This window comes from Microcebus murinus, chromosome 15 (genome assembly GCF_040939455.1).
Source record: "Microcebus murinus isolate Inina chromosome 15, M.murinus_Inina_mat1.0, whole genome shotgun sequence".
NCBI classification, from domain to species: Eukaryota; Metazoa; Chordata; class Mammalia; order Primates; family Cheirogaleidae; genus Microcebus; species Microcebus murinus.
Window position 1 is genome coordinate 75,725,030 of NC_134118.1, and position 21,053 is coordinate 75,746,082.

Below are 21,053 nucleotides of genomic sequence, written 5' to 3' on the forward strand. Positions count from 1 at the left end.
GTAAATTGTTCAGAAAGGCTGTGGCACAGGTGGAGATTGGGCTCTGTGCAGCGCTTGTCTCGACACACCGCTCCTCTCACCTGGTTTGAGGTGGCGGCAGCCCAGGTTTCCCAGCAGAGTGTTCTGGGTGTTCAGGCAGGTGGGGTGAGGAGGAGATGGGTACATTTACACCTAATGGGTGCGGTGCACACTGTCTGGGGGATGGACAGGCTTGTATCTCTGACTCTGGTGGGGCAAAGGCAACGTGTGTACCTAAACATTGGTACCCCCATAATATTCTGAAATTAAGAAAAAAAACCTAAAATAAAGACAGATACTCAATACCTAAGGGAGAAAAAAAAAAAAAAGGATTGAGAATCATATGTTTACTTCCAGAATCCTAGGGATGTTGACTTTTCTTACAATCACAGTTCATTTTCAGCTCAAAAATTTCCTTTTGAAAATCGCCCTCAATGACAGGGCAAGTTATTTATGATTGAGACAGTAAATGAGATGTGCTATCAAAAAGTAGACTTATAATATAAATACTGCCTTATACTACTCACAATCTATGAAATTCCTCTGAAACCATACGCAGATGTCTACCAAAAATCTCTGTAATTTTTTCAACTCTGTAATTCTGATGAACTCAAGGCATCTCTGAAATAGGGCATTAGGTTAATATACAGATTCTATATACTTAATCCACACGCACAGTTTGAGCTTAATATCTGTTCTTGCTTTAGAATATTTTTCAATAGTCTTGCTATGTCTTATGTTTAGAATTTCCATGTAATAAAATAGTAAAATTGTGCTGAGTCACAAAGGATCTGAGAAACTAAGATTTTTAGAACTCTTTCCTTCTAAAATATGAACTAAGGAATGAGATCTAGAAGTCTCTGTAAAATGTTTTTGATGACCTCCCCTTATAAGTACCTCATAAATAGCCAAATCCTGACCATATCTGAGACACCCTTGGTTCCACTTTGATTCTCGAGCACACTGACATTTCAGAAAGGACCCAGCATGTGCAGGTGTGACCTGACCTCACCTCACCTCGGTGGAAGGACAGACTTTTGTCTGTTAACTTCACTAACATCTCCCCATTCCTAGAGAACTGTCTAGTACACAAAACATGTCTTGTAAAGATGTATTTTCTAAATTAACAAATAAATAATAAAATTGTTTTAAGATTTGAACTTTTTGTCCTTCATTTTTATTGAACATAACCTACCTGTGGCAAGTGAATTGTTTTTATTTTTAAATCAATTTCATATTTATTTTATACTATCAATTTCAGCTTTTTAATATGTATACATAAATAAAGATGTAGCTATATAAAACAATAAATAAGAATGGAATTAGCTGAACCTCATGCCACACACACACACACACACACACACACACATACAAAGAGACAGAAAGAAAGAGGATTTTCATTATTATTTAGTACTAAATTATCCCCTAATTTACATTGTAATTTTTTCTTCAGCTCATTCTATATTTAAAAGCATATCGTTTTTAAAATGTCTTTTCTACCCAAAGTGATTTACAGATTCACAAACCCCACTAAAATACCAATGTCATTTCTCATAGATCTAGAAAAAATAATTCTACACTTCATATGAAATCAGAAAAGACCCCAAATAGCCAAAGGAACTTTAAGCAAAAAGAACAAATTGGGAAGCATCAATTTACCAAACTTCAAGCTATACCTCAAGGCTTTACTAACTAAATCAGCTTGGTACTGGCACAAGAACAGAGACATAGACCAGTAGATCAGAACAGAAAACCTGGATATAAAACCATCCTCATATAGCCATCTAATCTTTGACAAAGCAGATAAAAACATACATTGGGGAAAAAATAATCCCTATTCAATAAATGGTGCTGGGGAAATTGGATAGCCACATATAGAAGACTAAAGTAGGATCCATACATCTCACCTCTCATAAAAATCAACTCATGGTGGACTACAGACTTAAACCTAGGGGACATGAAACCTTAAGAATTATAGAAGAAAATGTTGAAAAACTCTTACAGACATTGGCCTAGGCAAATAATTTTTGAAGAGGACCCCAAAGGAAAGCACAACAACAAAAGTAAATAAATAGAACCTGATCAAATTTAAAAGCTTCTACACAGCCAAGAAAATAATCAATAGAGTGAATAGACAACCTATGGAATGGGAGAAGATATTTGCATGCTATATATCCAATAAAGGGCAGATAACCAGAATCTACAAAGAACTCAAGCAAATCAGCAAGAAAATATCAAATATCCCCATTAAAAAGTGGGCAAAAGACATGAACAGAAGTTTTTCAAAAGAACATAGACTAATGCCCAACAAGCATATGAAAAAATGCTCAATATCTCTAATCATCAGGGAAATGTAAATCAAAACCACAATGAGATATCATTCATCCAATTTTGTGAGAATGGCCTTTATCAAAAAGGCTCCAAACAATAAATGTTGGTGTGGATGCTGAGAGTTAGGAACACTCATACACTGCTGGTGGGACTGCAAGCTAGTACAACCTCTATGGAAAGTAATATGAAGATACCACAAAGAACTAAAAGTAAAACTACCATTTGATCCAGAAATGCCACTACTACTGGGTATCTACCCAAAGGAAAAAAAAAGTCATTTTATCAAAAAGACACCTGCACTCAAATGTTTACTACAGCACAATTCACAATTGCAAAGATGTGGAATCGACCCAAGTGCCCATCAGTACATAAGTGGATTAATAAAATGTGGTTTATGTATACCATGGAGTACTACTCCACCATAAAACATGGTAAACTAATAATACCTTTTATAACTACCTGAATGGAAATGGAGACCATTCTTCTAAGTGAAGCATGCAAGAATGGAAAAACAAACACTACATGTAATCACCATTAAATTGGAACTAATCAACCAACACTATATGCATGTATGGTAGTAAAACTCAACAGAAATCATGCAGGTGTGTGGGGTGGGGGAGGAGAGGGGATGAGTAAATTCATACCTAACAGGTACAATGCACACTCTGGGTAATGGACACACTTATAACTTTCACTTAAACTGTACAAAAGCAATTCATATAACCAAAACATTTGTACCCTGCAATGTTCTGCAATAAAAACATAAAAGCAAATATTGAAATTGCAGAAACTTGGGAATTTCTAGTTATCATTTAGTTATTATTTTCTAGCTTAATTCAATGGTAGTAAATGAATATACTCTGTATGGCTTAGAAATTTTGAGATTTGTTAAAATCTCAAACCTACATATGATCATTTTGGAAATATATTCCATGAGATCTTCAAAAATTTTTTTGTATTCTGTTCTTTTGGGGTGCAGTGTTCTTTGTATATTAATAAGGTCAAGTTGATAATCCTGATGTTCATATCTTCTGTATAGTGATTGGTTTTTGTTTATGTTAAAACTTTCATATCAAACTTGTGAACATATTCATTTCTCTATTTCTGATGATTTTGGCTAAATATATTATGAAGTTATGTTATCAGGGACATTCAGATTTAGAATTATATCATTTTTGTGAATGGCACATTTTATGATTATTGAATATTTATCTTCTTCTCTAGTAATTGTTCTCACCTTTGAAACTTTTGTCTATCACTAGTATAGCTACACCAGCTTCATTTTGGTTTCTGTTTATAAACAGTATTTATTTATTTCCTTTTATTTTGAGCCTTTTTATGTATTTATATTGAAGGGGTGTTTCTTGTAAGTTGAATACTGTGTTTTCATAAATCTATTTTGGCAATTTGTGTTATTAAATAATGTTGTCTATGTTTGCATTTAACATTATCACTGACATATCTTGTATTTTTTATTATTCTGTACTGCCAAATTAACTTAGATTTCCTCTATATTTATCTTTACCATTGCTCTTAATTTTTCCCATAAGTCTGTATTTCCATTGAATATCATTTTCTATTGCTGAAGAAATCACTTGATTGTATACTTAGCACACGCATGCTCAGTAATTTATTTTGTATTCTAAAAATTTGTTTATTGAAGGGTATTTTCACATGGTATGTATTGCTACTTTTTTCTAATTTGAAGATAGCAGTCTTGGTTGCTTTTAAGATTTTTATTGTCAAAAGTTTTATTATAGTGTGCCTAGGTATTGCTTTTACTTATATTTCTTTTTCTTGGCCTTTATACTACTTTTAATATCTGTTCTAGAGTCTGTAGGCAAGTTTAGAAATTTCTATGTCATTATCCCTCCCAATAATGAAAGTGTTTCATTCTATCTTCTTTTCTTTTGAGACTCCAACCAAACATATGTAATATATTTTAATAATTTCCAATGCACATTTTTCCCTATATTTTCTATCTTTTGCTTTCCATGCTTCACTCTGGATATGTTCTTCTAAAGTATTTTTGACTTTATAAATTTTCTATCATTTGTGCTTAATGTGCTACTAAAGCTACTCATTAAGTTTTTACTTTCAGTTATGATACATGAAACTCTCCATCTTGAATATATAAATTATAGTTATAATAAAGCCTATGACTAATAACTTCATTATTGTTACATCTCTTATGTCTCTTTTTATTCTAACCATTTTCTATCTCTCTCTTGATTTTATGTAAAAATTTGACTCTTGACTGTCTAGTTATTTTTGATTGAGTGCCAGCCATCTTATTTGTAAAATGATATTATGATGTCATATTACTGGAGCAAGAATTTTCATTTGTTTCCGTCAGGCAGCTAGGCTTGTAGCTCTGACCAGCTAAGATCACTTTATTCCAATTAGGGGTTGAAATGCTACAAACCTAGGATTTGTGATGGCTGATCAATGATTTATTTTAAGGTATAGACGTTTGGGATTTCAGGTAAGCGAGATTCATGCTCTTTGGCAATCCCTGAAATCCATGGCACAGGCCTATTAGTCTGGTGAAAGTTCTGGTCAGCCTCTCAGCCTCTCACACGTAGCTTTCAGGACAAACAGTACCAGGTTATTGGCTGATATCTCCAGGCTTCTCTTTTCTCTACTACCCTTGTGCTACAAACCCTCTTATTATTAGTAACAATTCACTGCCTTCAGAAAGATTTTCACCAGATGTTTTCAGAGAAAAATGTGAGCCCAACAATCTTAATTCATTAATAGTGGAAGTGGAACTAATAGACTTTAATTTTCGATGTCATAATTTTATGGGTTCTAACTATTTTGTTATAATTATTAATTACAAATTGTCTTTATATAATCATTGTTGTTGTTATACTTTTACACGTTAATTTAAGGTGGCTATAAACTGGCATCAAATATTAGGCAATTTATACATGTTAGAAAGCCTCGATCTAGGGTATTCGAGTTATTATTATTTTTAATCTGAAATTAAATATATATATATATATATATATATATATATATATATATATATATATACTTTCTTCTTCCACTCTGAATACAAGCCAGTTATATGTTTAAAATAAAGCATTGCCTTACCATCAAGGAAAAACTATATTTTTTAATTTACATTATATGGACTTTTTTCTCAAATTCAAATAAGATATGCCTTAAGTTTCTATCTTTCTATCCATGTTAAACTTTTCCATATATTCCAAGTTGAAAGGGATCTCTGTTATGTATAACTGCTAAAACTTCATAATTTTTATTTTATGAAATTCTGCATTATAATATTTAACTCTCTTACTAAATTCCCTACAGTGAGGGATACACTGCTTTTTATACAATAGACATCCAGGAAAATTATTGTGAGTGAACTGATGAATTTACGCTTCAGATAAAATCTAGTGAATCATCAGAGATAATTAAACTTTAGAGGAAATGTAGCAGTTTACACTTGCTTAAGTATTTCCAGACTGTCATTTCTGCACAATGAGGTATTAATGAGTAACTTTGAACCAATATTTGCCATTATCAGAGGGATTTGTTTGTGAAGTTGTTCTCCTAATTTCTTCCTGTGATTTTACTTAATATTTTGCTGCAATCAACTAAATATCATAGTTGATTGTGAGGGCCGAGAATAAATGACTGAGTTTGGGGCAAAATACTTATAAATGAGACAATAATGGGTAGAGAATAATCCACAGTAACATTCAGTGTAGAGTTATTTACTCAAAGAGACTCATAATCCCTTATTTCCATTTTAAAATCCAAAAATCTTTGAAAACCAACCTGATTGGGACTAATTTCTTGGCAAAACTTGACATGAATTGACTTGAGGGTACTCATTATTCTCAAATAGTCTTACTCTTCTCTGTAGTTATCTGATTACAAGTACTCCACAGGAGAGACATAAGCAATAGCCTAGATATTAATGTCATCTTTCTAAAATCTTAAAAACATTGGAATTCTAAAAAAAATGTTTGATCACATGCATTTTGGGCAAGGGAACTATTTGAAAATAGAAATTACAGTTTCTGACTGAATGATACAGACCTGAGGAGTACACGTATAGGAAGTCAGAGAAGAAAGGATTTGAAGCACAATGTAGGACAGGGCACTGTCAAATTCTTTTTTCAGGATATTATGGGTGTACATTTTGGTCAGGAGTATCACAAGAATGGAAAAATAAGCACCACATATACTTGCCATCAAATTGGTACTAACTGATCAACACTAAGGGGCTCACATGGTAGTAATATGCATTGGGTGTTGGGGGATGGGGTGGGTAAACTCACAACTAACGGATGTGGTGAGCATTGTATGGGGGATGGGCATGTGCAAGGTCATTGCCCTAGATATGGTACAGGGACTAGCTAAGGTGCCAATACTCTGATGGTAGTTTTCCTAGGAGATTATGGAATAGCTAAAGGATCGGCTGGGTCCCTCAAGGGCAGAAGCTGGCATTGTACTTGAGTGTGACACAGTGATGCTCTTAGTGTGTCTTCTTCTTCATGCCAAGGTTACTATTTCTTTAGTAATTCTTTCATCCTGAGTCATTTATTATTGTAATATCTTATATGTTCTCAAAATATTCCTTACAAACTGCACTATTTATCCCTTAGTTCATTTGAAAGGATTAATATTACATTTAACGAAATGTATTATAATAAGTCTAGAGTCAAAGAATGAAATAAAAATTAACATTCTATTTCACAACTCAACTCCAATCAACCTTTGGACACTACATGTCTTGGTTATCTAGGATCATTTGGGCTGATTATTGGATATATTCCTTATTTGCTTTTATTTTTTGTTCACCTAGAGTCACATTCAAAAACAAAACTCAAACAAACTTTTTCAGCAACTGTGTTTTTCTTTTATTACCAGAGTTTAACCATAGATAAAATCATCTTTAGTTGTATTTTAGGCAGGAATTAACGTAAGCTAGGTGACTTTTACTTCGATGCTGACAACTTATAACTTTCAAATTTGTAGTAATAGCAATATTTGAGGGGCTATCTAATTACTTTTATGGAATGAATCCTACATTTGATTTACCTTGAATCTTTTGAAATGTGAGGTGCTATATAAAATAAATATTGATTTTACATGAACCCAGTAAATTGAAAATCAGGCTATAGACCCACAGTACATAAAACAGAACTGAAAGAGACCTAGAAAAGATCCAGCTTAGACAACAGCAGTTATAGTCCCAGGTTGTCCGTCAGCAACTATGTCAGCTTCTCCATCTGTAAGATGAGGATGTTAATGTGTACCCCCTCTTCTGCAGTAAGATTTGTAATATAATATTTGGAAAAAATCACTCTGATTTCCTTAAAAGAAGGTAATAGCTACATGTAAATATTATTTAGTAATAATATTTAGTAAAAGCTACATATAAACATCATTTTGTAAGTGGATGAAGCCACTTTTATGTCTCTTTCCATCTTCATGTAAACTAAAAAGAAGTTTATCAATTTTCTACCAGGTGATACATGGAGAGCAGGGATGCCCTGTTACATAAAAGGACTGGAAGAAATTCTGGCTTTGCCATTTATAGTTTTATAAATGGCAAAGATCAGAGCAGAACTAAATGGAATTCATAACGAAAAAACTACACAGAAGATTAATAAAACAAAAAGTTCATTGAAAAAATAAATAAAATTGACATGCCTCTTGCTAGATTAACAAGAAGCAGAAAAGAAAGCACTCTAATAAGCTCCATCAGGAATGAAAAATGAGAAATTACAACTGATGCCACATAAATACAAAATATCATCTATGAATACTATAAACACCTCTATGCACATAAAATTGAAAACATGGAGGAAATGGATAAATTCTTAGAAACACACAGCCTCCCTAGGCTCAATCAGGAATAAATAGAGCTCCTGAAGAGACCAATATCAATTACTGAAATTAAAGCAGCAATAAAAAACCTTCTTAAAAAGAAAAGCCTGAGATCAGATGGTTTCACCCCAAATTTTACCAGACCTACAAAGACCTATCCTGCAGGTGCCTATCCTGCAGAAATTATTCCACAACATCAAGAAGGAAGGAATCCTCCCCAACATGTTTTATGAAGCTAACATCATCCTGATACCAAAACCAGGAAAGGACACAACAAAAAAGAAAATATGGACAAATATCCCTTATGAATATAGATGCAAAAATTCTCAACAAAATCCTAGCAAACTGAATTCAGGTGCTTATCAAAAAATAATCCATCATGACCAAATGGGCTTCATCCCAGAGATGTAGGGATGGTTCAACATATACAAATCTATAAATGTAATTCACCACATAAATACAGGCAAAAACAAAGACCATATGGTCCACTCAACAGACACAGAAAAAGCATTGGACAAAATTCAGCACCCTTTCATGGTAAGAACGCTTAACAAGATAGACACCAATGGGAGCTACCTAAAAACGATACAAGCCATATATTACAAACCCCCAGCCAACATCATACTTTTAGAGACCATTTTGAGAGAACAAGAACAAAGGTGACTAAAAATATTTATAAAAATGATATGAAGAATATGTTAACTTAGAAAAATGTAGAGCTGACTCTCAAGAGGTTTTTTTCCCTAAAAATAATGTAAAATAGCAGGTGATTTTTACAGGGCCTTCATTGCTATACGTAGGATTTGGGACGCTATGATCCAAGGGTGTTTGTGCCCTTCCTGCACTGCAGTCTGATGGGTGCTCACCCTTTCTCACAGATTAGTCACTTGTTTTCTTGAGAAACAGGCCTGAATAACATGCCCATTAGCACTAATGAATAATGACTTAATTGCTTCCTTATTTGCATCAAATCATATAAATGTATTTTAGCACACCCAATAATTTGAGATTGGCATATTTGGGAGATTAAAATTTGTTCTTCTGAGGAAGTCAATCATAATCATTTATTATTTTTAGGATTTTGTGGCTAGAATAGAAAATAAAAGTATTCTTCAGCTAATGAGTACTGTTGGCTTTTAGAGAAGTTAATCTTAAGAATACATATATTTAAAATATGTATTTCTCCTAAACATTTATTAGGTGGGTCTTGTTAGCCAATCAAACATCTTTAGAAACCAGAAAAGCTTAACTCGAATATTTGATGAATTAATCTACTTTCCTAAGTTACAGAAAACTCAACTACAACTGAACCGAATAAACAAAAATATAAATGTAGGAATAACAGTCACAATCAATGTCATGTCTGTGCCTATTAATATCCCAGAACAGTGCAGCAGCAGGCCTGGCTGCAAATGCAATTCTGTCAAGAGAGTCATGGCATGTCCTTTAGGCTCTGTCCTTCTTTTTACCAGCTGTATTTCGAGGGTGGCTATTGTCCAAGTGGAACAGTGCGAGCCCCTACCACCTGTGCTTTAGGAAGAGGGCATCTGCTCTGGTCCTATCAGAGCAGAGAGAAAAAACACTTTTTTTACACAAAAGCCCCGGGCAAACGCACCCTTGTGCGTCACCAACCTGAGGTGGGCCACGCAGCCGCATCTGCGTAATAAGTTAAGTCGGTGGGGTCAGGGGGACACGCTGGGCAGTGAAATGCGATTGACTTTAGCAGGTAGGGTCGACCCTGAGCTAAAGTGGAGCCCAGCGCTCCCAAAACACACAGCTGGGAATGGAGGGAACTCCCAAAGAAACATGTCGTTGACATGACGAGGAGACGAGGAAAGTGGTTGATGCTGAGGGAACAAACAAATGTCCACAACAAAATTACACAAAGAAATTGTAAGTTATTACTTTTAAGGTGAAATTCATGGGCATATCTAATAGTTTCTCAGCCACGGTAAATCAAATCCTTTCATACGAGTCTTGAAGCTAAGTGCACTTTCTGTGGCGTGTGTAGGAAATGTTATTTTAATAATATTGGTCAAAGAGCCCCCAAGAGGGAACTTTTACAGATTCTTTTATTGACTAAGGAGAAATTTGGTAATGAAATTCAAGTACCAAAAGTTTATGATAAGAAAGGGTGGTGGGCAGCTGTCCTTGTTCTCTGCAGAGCATGTAACCCGCCATGTGTGTTGAGGGTGGAACGAGAAGGGCTCACACATGATCTAGGTGGGACTTCTCTGTGAGGGGGGCTATTAAATCCTGGGACTGGGCGCTCAGAAGAGGCTCTGGAATTTACTCTGGAGTCCTATATAAAACAAAGTGTTTTCTTTATTTTTTACTTATATGATAAAGAAAAACTCTGTTTAAAGTATAAACTAGAAAACTTTTTAATAAATATTTAATAAACATTGTTTTTTTAGGTTGATATTTTAAAGTAAAAAATATCAGCCACAATTAGACTAAAACAAGATAAATTCTTTTCCAAATAGAATTCATTCCCCAATTCTGCATTTTTACTACCAAATCAGCAAAATGTGACTGACTATATTTTATAGATACAGCAAGTGTGTCTTAAAATATTAGCTGAAAATATTATATTTAAAAAGTTATCTCTTAAACAAAATCTGCTGAGCACATAAACACCTTGGGTATAGGATTGTTAGAATGTGGGAATAATTCAGTCTATGAAATTAAGACCAATCGTTTTTCTAACGGCATAAAATCAACCAGTTTTCAGTTCTCTGCAATTTAAATCATATTAGCATACATTAGTCACATCAGAAATTGAATTTCAATTCTGCTAGTGAGGGAACTTGCATCAAGTAATTATGGGATGTAACCACTGTTATTGCGCACAGCTATGTATGTGTCCTAGTGGGAAAGTAGCACTTAGCTCAGAAAGAAAATGTAATGCAAGAATATTGCAACTGACAATCAGAAGTCCATTAGAATCAATATATTTTTCCCATTGCTTCTTAATAGTTCTACATTTCATTCTTTGTATTCTAAGTTTGCATAATGGTATCCTACAACCAACATTTTTATTTTTCCTTTGTGATAGCAAAGGCCTACAGTGGCAGTACAGTAAATGGTGCTTTTTTGTGACATTAAAAATTAAATAGTTTGGAAAGAATCCTTGAATTTACATGATTAATCCATGTAAACTAATATTAGAAATATATTTTTTTAAATGTGGAAGTTGGAAATGGGCTTTTAGATTTCCATAGTTACTAAGAAATGGTGCTCCTCTTAAATGGATAATGAATTTGGTGTCAGTAAAATCCATCTCTATGATGAAATTGGTTCTATTTGAAACAAAACAGAAATACCTAGTTTTGGATCATGAGTCATATATAACTAGTGAAAGGTTTTGTTTTGAGGGGGTGTTTTTATAACAAAATTGAATGAAGAGAAAGTGATATATATCTTTCTAAAAGGTGCCTACCAAGAAATGATTTTGATGCAAATAAATGGAAAGGCATAAAAATTTATTTTCTATGATCAATTCAGGTAACCACGGCCATACTTGTTTAAATCCAAATGCACAATAAACTATTTCCCACTTCAGAAGTCTGTTAGAACATTGAGAATTCTGACCTGTGACCACAGCTATTTCTTCCCAGAGAAGATGGGCTAGCACAGCTGGTGAAGATTACTAAATTATCCTCATCTGTGATTGACAAATGTGCAATTTTAAGACTTTGATGCAAAATTATCTGAACATCGGAAGCAACAATATCTCATTCTGTCTCTTTAGATAATTTTTTAAACGAATTTTACGTAAATAAATCCTACATCCTTTGTTTTCTAATGCCAGCTCTGCTTAAGTTTTATACATTTAACGATTTACTCACATCATAAATACAAATTTACAAATTCATTCATAAGCATTGCGTTGGCTCTTGAGAACATGCCATCTGAATTTTAGCATTTGGTGGGTGGAAAATTTCTGGTGTACTATTGCCAGATCCTCAAAGTCTCCCCAAAACACACAGGACATTTCTGCATTTCAACATCAGTGTGCTGTACCACAGCTGGGAATATCTGCTTTCAAAGCCTTGCACTGCATCAATCTGCGTGTGAATTCCATGTTCTCGGGGAAGCTATCTTGCCAGCATCAGCTGCGTGAGCAGAGCTCACCAGTATCACTGGGGCTGTCCTCAGCCCCTGGCAGCCACATCTACTAGTGTCATGTGACCCACGTGTCACGTGACCCACGTGCTAGTCTTGTTCCTGGCTGTTGGAATGTCAGACTACCACAGCTCTGGAGAGCAGGAGAGCCACTCTGAGGATGTTCACAGACACATAGGACTTACTTCCTGGCCCACCCAGCCTATGAAGAGAATTCTAAAACTGACAGCAGGATTATGAATCCTTCTATTGAGAAATGACCTATAGGCAAGATGAAGATGCATGCTTTGTCTGCCTTGGGCAGCTCTTTTGGGAATACTGTACTTCAGAGTAATATGTAAATGAAAAATAAAAGAGAAATATGGCAATAAAAGAAATAAAAACTATTATTTGCACAGGTCTCTGCCTCACTGCTGCTATTTTCCCTTAACTCCTGAATGTGCTTTATTTTATTCAATTCTCTTAACGACTCAGACAAATGTGTATTAAAATATTACTTCAAACTCAACATTTGTGAAAAGTTGCATTAAGAAAAGTTAAAGTGGCGGGTTTGAATTCAAACAGTTGATGATATTTGCTGGAGCAAAGGCCAAATAATGTTTTTCTAAGAAGAAATAAGAGGATTATCTGTTATCACATTTGCAGATTTAAATAATACACCTTATATCATTCCGTTAAAAATATGGATCTTTCTCCTATGCTGTTAAATATTCCACATAGTACCCAACAAACCACAGATCCCTGATGACTGAGGAGGCAGCTTGAGCACAGTGCCTGTTTCACATGCGTGCACTAACACACACTATTCTTCATGATTCTCAAACCTGTAGGACTAGCTGGATTTGGGGTTAAACCAGGACTCTATGTTTACATCTTCACATCTCTGTGAACGTTGTTTACAGCTGAGCCATAGTAATGCCTCACATAACTAAATTTCCTTTTGACAACATGTTTTTCTCCCTGAAGTTAATATTTGTCTTTAAAAATTATTGGCTTATTTGTATGTACTTATCACTAATTTGCTCCTGAACTCTTAGCCTATAAATCTCCTTTAACTGTGGAAATCAACGCTCTGTCCCTGTCTGTTCTACACTGACTGGTCTCTAGGCTGACCTGGAATTTCCTCTTTTCTCTCCTTCATCAGATCTTCTGTTAACCAGACACTTGCCTTCCATGTTCTTGGATTATTCTTCCATTTTAATGAAACACTTACCCAACTGCTTCCTAAGAAAAGGTGCTGGGAGTTATGTTTCATTATGTGCAAACTAGATTTTCTGCCTGATTAATTTTAATAATAATTTTCTTCAATCATAGTTTGCCTCTATGTTGAAAATCATTATTCTCAGAGTTTTTAGGCATTACTCTTTTCCCACTGTTTCCTAGTGAGGACTGGGCAGAAAAGTCTGAGAGTCCAAACTTCTCTTGTGTCGGTGGTCCTAGAGGTCTCCTACTTGCACATTAGCCACGGTTTGGCCATTAGCATTTTGTTATATGTTTTTTTCTGAATTCTTCTTTCTGCTTGTGTAGTGGTCACGTCCTCCTGCCCCTACTGGGGGTGAGCCAGTGCCCGGGGGTACCTGTCACCCCTTCAGTTACACTACGTGGCTATCCTGCAACATCGACTTTCTGATGGGTTCACAAAGAGTTACAATTGTGAGGATTATTTTTTCTTACTGTTTGAGTGCGCATGGCGCTCTTGACAGCTTTCTACATCCCATGCAGAAGCCAGAACTAATAAAATGATTTTTTTTGTTGATAAAATGTAAAGTCTGTATCCAATTTGTAGGTTGTACTGGTGAGTGTGACTTCAGTTTTTAAATACAAGTGGACTGAATGATTAATATTACCAGAATAGATATTTAGATTATTTATGTGGCAACTAAAGTTTAAACTAAGGTACATTAAATGTATCTAAGGACTTTTAATTTTTAATGTCACAAGTATTGTAGTGTCACTCAAACTCGAGCCATGAAAACTCAGATCCAGTATCTATTGATCTTTTATTTTGGGGGTATTTTATTTTTCCTAGAGCATTTCCAGAGGTTCATTTGTTGGAGAAAAGCATCCCCAGGTTTACTTCCATCAAAGTGCTGCAGGATTCTTCCACAGAAGGGCTTGGGTTACTTTTGAAAGAGCTGATCTGTCAGTGGGCTTGGATCTGAACCATCAGGGAGAGCTCACAAATCTCCACAGTGGGGACAGGGGCCACCCACACTAGAGCCTTTCCTATCATCTGGGTCAAGTCACATTTCAGTCGTTGGCTCACGAATTAAGTGATCACTTCACCATTATCATGGATTTCTGTAAACCAAAATATTCTGTTTACTACTTTTTTCTGCTACCCATTTATAGTATAACTTTTACATGATTTAAATGTATTTATAAATATTAACATATGTAATATACAAATATATATGACATGCCAGATATTTTAAAACAGGACAGAGCCTATTTTGGGGCTGGATTGAGAGCCCTTAGGTCTTAATAAGCCAAGGATGTTTCATTGTGTTAGTGCACATGTCTAGAAATAGTTATCTGTTACTATATCAAAATGTGAAGCAATGATTTCTAAAGTGTTTTCTTATTTAGTAGATTCTGATATTAGGAAACAATTATAAAAATACTTCATGTAAAGAAGTAATATAAAAAGTTATTATTAATAAAATATAACTACAAGTAATTATTTCTTTTACTATTTTTCTTAAATTCCAAAAAAATGATTTCCCTTTTTCTCTTCCCCTGGAACATAAATTTTTCTTATACATAACTTTTTCTTATCAACTGAAAAGGAACAAATAATCAGAAAGGGCAAAGTTAGCCAAAGGCCTAATTTTATTAAGTAAATGACAAAAATAAGCCAGGATAGAAAAAAATTGAACTAATTTTAAAAGGGAATGACGGCCAAGTTACTAAAAACATGGAAATAAAATGTGCTGGTAATTATGTAAGCTTTGTACAAATAGATAACTTGTTATTGTTTTTGCAGCTTTTAGTACCTAATTTCCATGGCAACCCCTCCATCATGTTACATATGGTTCTTTAGAGATTTTAAAAATATCCTTGTAGAAAACTGCAAACTCTCTTAATGTTTTAAAATCCCAGGTGGTAAAAATGTGTTGCAGTGAACTATCACAGTTTAAAATTATATTTAGCTTAATGTTTGTAAATATTTAGTATCTGTTGAAAATAAATTGTCATTATCTTTAGAAAAAATATTCAGACATTTATATTTGATACCTCCTTTTTATCTTAACATGTTTCATGACAATAAATTTAATATAAAATACCATGTAATTATAATAACTAGATAGTTGCATTTTTCCAGTATTCTTTTTGGTCTGAAAATGAACTGACAAAATAGAACCTGGGATTCGCAGCTAGCTGTGTATCTTCTCTGGGTCTCATTTATTTTACTGTGAAATGGGGAGGGGTTCTAGCAATTTATTTTTAATATATTTTACCACTCACCTGTCTTATCAAACTAGGTAAATCATTGAACTCCTCCAAGTTGCCTCCATCATATATAAAAGGAAGGAACTATGTGTGCAAATATTCCTGCACATTTTATAAATTCAGTTGTTTTCTTCCAGATTGTAGAGAGCATTTTCTCTGCCTATGTGATGATCAATACTGTCCTCTCTACAGAACCCCAAGGTGAAATGAAATAAGATTCTGGTATTACATAAAAAGCCCAAATAAATAAATATCTTTATCTGTAGGAAGGGCTGAATATTATTTTGCAGTCATAGTTTGGCCCTTTCCTCACTTTAATTCATTGACCACGTCATTCAGCTACTATGTCCAGACTCTAAAGCAGGAATCTCAGTTGTAGCACTTACTATCCTACAGAAAATGTTGCAGTCACAGTAATGGATATTTTATAAATTGAAAGTAGAGGGGGCAACAAAATTATTTTCCAGGTTATACAGACTAGGAAACAACCTACTGTACGTACATCACTTAGTGAATGACTGAAATAGTGTATGGCAATATGACAAAACATCAGGTCACCAAGTGGTAAAAGGGAAGTTAGTGGAGTAGGAAGTGCCAGGAATTTATCTGACCACCCAGGCAACAACTGTAATTATATAAAAATTATTTGAAGTGACTATTTTGAAATTCTGGGCTCTATTTCAGTATTTTTCCCCCCAAGTTCACACAGTGCATTCCCTATAATAGACCATATGTTAAGACAGTAAACACATCTGAATAGATGGATGAAGATAGACACAATCTAGATGCAACATATCTTCTCTGACCACAAAATTATGAAGTTCAAAATCAGTAACTGCAAGAAGATTGAAAAATTCACAAAGACGTGGACATTAATACACCACTACACGATCAATAGGTCAATGAAGAAATCGTGCTGGAAATTATATTTAGAGATTAATGAAAATTAAAATAATACCCCCAAATTTATGGGATGCAGTGCAAGCTATGGTCAGAGAGAAATTCATATAGCTATAAATGCCTACATTACAAAGAATAAGAGACCAGTTGTAGTGGCTAATGCCTGTAATCCCAGCACTTTCGGAGGCCAGGAGTTCAAGACCAGCCTGGCAATATAGCAAGACCCTCTCTCTACAAAAAAACCCTGAAAAGTAGAAAATTAACCAGGCGTGGTGGCACATGCCTGTAGACCTAGCTACAGGGAAGGCTGAGGCAGGAGGATTCCTTGAGCACATGAGTCTGGGGTTATAGGAAGTTCTGATCATGCCACTGTGCTCCTACCTAAGAGACATAGCAAGATCCCATCAAGAAAGAAAGGAAAGAAATAGAAAGAAAAAAGAAAAGATCTCAAATTAGTAACCTAATTTTATACTTTATACTTCGTGTGAAGTAGCCACTAGTGTAGCCTTGGAAAGTGAAACAAAATGTTTGAAAATAAGGGAGAAAGAAGAAAAGGAATTATCATTTATTAAATGCCTAATATGTACCCAGTACACGGGTGGGCTTTTACTTTGGCAATCTAATGTAATTAGCACTGAGAAGCTGTGACTAGGCCTGATTATCTCCCTCACAATGAGTATGAAATTGGGGTGCAGACTGTTAAGCCACGAGTTGGAGCAAGACTTCACACCTAGGCCTGAAGAGCTACAAAGTCCATGGCTGACACTCTGCAAACTGTGTCTCCTGTCTTAGTCCATTTGTGCTGCTCCAACAGAATACCTGGGTATTCTGGGTAATTTATAAAAAACAGAAATCTATTTTCTCACAGTTCTGGAGGCTGGGAAGTCTAAGACTGGTGTGCCGGTGTTCGGTATCAGGGAAGGGACTTCTTTCTGTGCCCTCCGGAGGGAAGGAATGTCATGTCCTAACAGGGTGAAGGTGGAAGGGCAAGACAGCTGAACACAGAGAGAAGGCTTTTTAAGATGGGCCTTAACACTACTCAGAAGGAAGAAACCCTGATGGCCTAAGCATTTCCCAAAGGCCTCACCTGTTAACACTATCATATTATCAAGAGCTGAACTTGGGGGGTACATACTAACCATAGCACACCCCTAGAGATGTGTGTGATTGGTGATACTACTAGGTAACTCTTTATAAAAGATGTGAATATAAAATCAATGATTAATACTGCACCTAAAGTTAATAATTTATTTCACTGTAATTTCCTAAGGGATAATTTGGCATCATTTTTTGAACCATGAGCTTTCCTATTTAAATAATGGATTGTTTTGACTGTTTCCATGCATACACTTAGATTGTTATTAATATGAGGCTATCTTATATCATTTCTGTGATTAGAGTGTTCTAACAAATGTAAATATCCCATAATAGCTTGATATGGACTCTGCATGGTCAAATTTATTTAAATGTTTTGTTTAACTTCTCTGTGAATCATAAACATAAAATACTTAGGGAAGCCCACCCAAAACATTTTGAGGCATGTAAGACATTGGAGCAGGCGTCCTCAAACTACGGCCCACAGGCCACATGCGGCCTGCCTGGGACATTTATCCGACTCGGGTGGTTTTGGCACTGCTGCCTGTCCTGCTTAGCAGCTGACTAGTCCCAGGCCCACAGTGCGCATGTGTAGAATGTGTGCCGCACTCCCCAATGGCCCTCCAATGGTCTGAGGGACAGTGAACTGGGCCCCTCCTTAAAAAGTCTGAGGAGCCCTGCATTGGAAGATGTGCACCACAGGAGCACAACCAAAGTGGATGCTGACTTTTCTATGAGACAAATGTTATCCACAGGCAGGATGCAAACGTTAACCGATACGGTAGTCAGAGCTCATTTAAAGTTCTTTGAACTATACTGACAAACAGGTTGATTTCAATGGGTCTGCAGTAACTCCTATGTTAATAGTGGTAAGCTAGAGAATTATCAAGCTTAAGGTGATATAAATTAAGAACAATAACAGTAGCATTACCTTTAAAAAGTGGGTAAAAATCAGGAGGAATTCAAGAGAAGCAATGGAACCTTGGACTTTTGATATTATAGAATTTCAAGTCTTGTCATCCTTTGTAAATTTTTTTTAATAAAAAGAAGCCTAATATATACTTCTAAATTATTGTCCCACACCTTATAAACTACAATTTTGATGGAAAAATATAGCATAGTATTTAATACAAATGATTTAGAATGGGCAAAAAAAAAATACAAACAAAACAACAAAAATTTCAAATGATTGACGTTGCCATCCTAAATATTAGAAAACAACTAGTGAATTACAGATTGTAGTAGTGATGGCAGTGGCAAAAGTTATGAATAGCTTAGTATTAGTCATTGAATACTTAGGTATATCTCATCAATGAAATAAATGGGACCACATGTAACAACATTTAATCATGAGTAGGAACAGCTATTGCCAAATAATAACTCAGAAATTTCTATATATATTTATGAGCCAAGAGATAAAATGCTTTATAAGGAATTTAACTTTATAACTTTAGACCAACATGGTGAAATAAATTTGTTCTTGATCATGAATGAAAATTGTTCAAAAGAATATACTATTATTATAAGTTTCCAGATTAGAAGATGACTTAAGTTTACAGTGTTTGAAATTTATGTTGAGTGTGAAAGGATCTATGAGATCGACCTAAAGGTTTTGGACACAGATAATACATAAGAGTATAAACACACACACATATACTTAGAGACATAAGGAACGGGAATTAGGTTTAATAATAAAACACTTAAACATCATAAAGGTCAGACCCGTTAAAAATATTACTTGTTGGAACAAATGAAGTCTAGATATTATTAAGGTTTGGTTATGGGTTATTATAACATGATAGAAAAACTCTAGAGAACAAAAAATTGGCAGAACCCAATGTCACCTATCGTGCGTATTTATTCCACACATAACAAGTTGGATGGCATGACAGGATTTTGAGGCATGGTGAGCAAGACAAGAATGGAGAGACAGAGCATATCACCATATGCTTTCTAATTCTTTAACTAACTCTTTCTAACTCTTTAACTAATTATATAATGTGCCATCGCATACCAACTGAAGTCCACACTTTCATTTGTAATTTATTTGTATTTATTTAGTCTTTTCCTAATTTATCAATCTGTATTCTTGGATTTTTACTATGCCAGTCTTAAAAACTGGTCACTATTACAGAAATTACTTGTGAGCTCTCTTTTTCACCTAGCTTATATTCGGGGTGAATGCATCAAGTTGTTCCAAGGTGCTACATCTTTCCTAGCTTGTTCCTGAGAAAACTTTTGCAGTCTCTCATTAAAGGGACCCTGGGAGGTCTCTCCTTACCACCACCCCCCCCAGCTTGGTCTCAGTTGCCACTTAGATTGTTGAAGTGGTATATGTATGTAGTTTTGCTACTCATTTGTTGACATCTCAAACCTAAGTCCTTAATTTTGACTTTGAGATGTAGTTCTTCAAAATAAAATAGCATTTTGAACCTAATGAAAATGCTTCCAATCACCAAACTAAATTGCATACCAGAATATGAAACTGGTAAAACCTGACATCTGTGGTTTTGCTATTATATTTTAAATAAATTAGCTATAGCTTGCTAGAAATCAAGTGACAAAACTATTTGTATTTATGGTACATATGCACATATAGGTGTGTATGTGTGTGTGTATGTATATATATCTATCTATATATATATATAATTTTCTTTCTTCCCAATGAAGAGGCTCACGTTGGAAAATTCTTGCTATGTTTGTCAGTAAGAATATTTTTGTAGACATAAGAGTTAATAATGTAAAGTGAATATCTGTTTATTTTTAAAATAAAGAATAATTACATGAACTGTTATGTCTCTTCTACTGTTTTTACTGAGTGTTTAATTCCCCAGAAGCACAGTGCACCATATTAGCTAGAGTACAATCAATCCACATAACATGAATTTATTTCCCTGCCAAAGCCAGACACGTCTGTTCAAGAGAACATTATTATGATATGGTGAACAAAGACTTGGAATTTTGAATTAGCCAAAAGATAACGCTATCACACTGGGTTATTCATACTTCCTCCATTACTGTTATCTATACTCAAACCTCCACTAATGGAGTTAAACCATGTAGAATGAATTTCTAAATCATATTTAATTATCCAAATGATACAAATTAATTTAACAACATTTGTTCTGATTTAATGCATCAACATGGATGAAAGTTGTAAAAATATATAGAATCACAAAATTATTTTAAAAAATCACCTCAATTCTATCAAAGATTGTTTAATACTTGGTTGTAATAATTTTTCTCTATTTAAAATCCTTATAAAATTAAGATCA